Here is a 1,410-nt window from a genome sequence, read left to right as displayed (position 1 = left end):
ACTGTACAAGTTTCCTTACGGATCTGTATGAGAGTTAGTTAGTTAAGTACATTTTACAGGCTTTCATCTTTAGCATCAATTTGTTTTCCAGAAAAATTCAATCACATTTTCATCAGGTTTTATAATTATTCATTTTTATTTCATTTTTATTCATAATCTAATAAGCAAAAAACTCTCAATATAGTTTTAATTTGCATTTTTAAATAATTACTAAGTTAATAGTTTTTCATGTGTTTTTTGTTCATTTTACATTTCTTCTTAGTCAACTGCTTATTCATGCCTTTAATGCCTTTATCTTCTGGTACTTTGTTTTCTGTCTTATTGATTCTCAAGAAAGATTCATATATTAAGAAAATTTACCTGTGGTCAGATATTGCAGATATTTTTCTCATTTTAGTATTTGTCTTTTAACTTTGTTTATTATGGTACTGCTGGTGGTGATAGGGTGTTTTTGTTTGTTTGTTTGTTATTTTGTTTGGTTTTGCGAGAGGCAGCTTCTTTATTTTTCCTAGTTCACTGCCCAACACCCGGGGTTCTGACCTGTGGTAACTCTTATGTGCAGATTCTTTCTGTCTTATTGATTCTCAAGAAAGATTCATATATTAAGAAAATTTACCTGTGGTCAAGAGGAACAATAATTCTATCAAGGCATATCAGGGAAGAAAGGAATGGTAATGCTCAAAAACAGCAAAAAAAAAAAAAATTCTAAGTCAATTATATGTTAAGAGGTAAGAGACGTATATATGAGAGAGGAAAAATGGAGTCAAGAGGAACGATAATTCTATCAAGGCATATCAGAGAAGAAAGGAACTAACCAAACCGAAGGGAACAAATATTTGTAAAACAAATTTTCAATGTTAGGACCTTCTGGGAATGTTACAGATAAACTAAAATAGTGCTCGCTCCAGCAGTATATATACCAAAATTGGAATGGTACAGAGAAGATTAGCATGGCCCCTGCGGAAGGATGACCTGCAGATTCGGGAGGTATTCCATATTTTTAAAAATAAAAAAGTTTTGGACCACAGTAAAAATTCAATAAGTGGCAATAATTGTTATGACAAAAAAGAAAATATAAAGCAAACTATATTCAGGACCACCAGGCTGATATTTTCTGAAGTGTGTCATATGGTAAAGAAAGCAATAGTTCTCTGGTCAGCATAACTGCTGAAGAAATATAGTCGCTTCTTTTTCTAGACACTTTATTTAGATATTTAAACCATATCTTAGTATTATACATACATATATATACATAAATACAGTGTGAGATAAAAAAGGTAGGAAAGGGAAAATTAGAGTAGGATAAATAAGATAAAACCAGGGATAACATTGTTACACAAAATGCATATCTAAAAGTTCAGTATAGGCTGTGAAAGAGGGCTGGAATTTGACTGAGCTGCCTAGCATCAA

At 31.6% G+C, this 1,410-nt stretch overlaps 1 non-coding gene across 1 annotated transcript; it reads left to right on the top strand.

Moving 5' to 3' along the window:
• The first annotated feature begins 895 nt into the window (after positions 1–895).
• Positions 896–1,002, top strand: LOC112470419. Its single transcript, XR_003042990.1, has one exon. It is a non-coding gene; the product is annotated as a U6 spliceosomal RNA (small nuclear RNA).
• Positions 1,003–1,410: the final 408 nt, after the last annotated feature.

The sequence above is a fragment of the Pteropus alecto genome, unplaced genomic scaffold (assembly GCF_000325575.1).
Source record: "Pteropus alecto unplaced genomic scaffold, ASM32557v1 scaffold3, whole genome shotgun sequence".
Classification (NCBI taxonomy): Eukaryota; Metazoa; Chordata; class Mammalia; order Chiroptera; family Pteropodidae; genus Pteropus; species Pteropus alecto.
The sequence above is the reverse complement of the archived record's forward strand: the minus strand, read 5'-3'. Positions and strand labels throughout refer to the sequence as shown.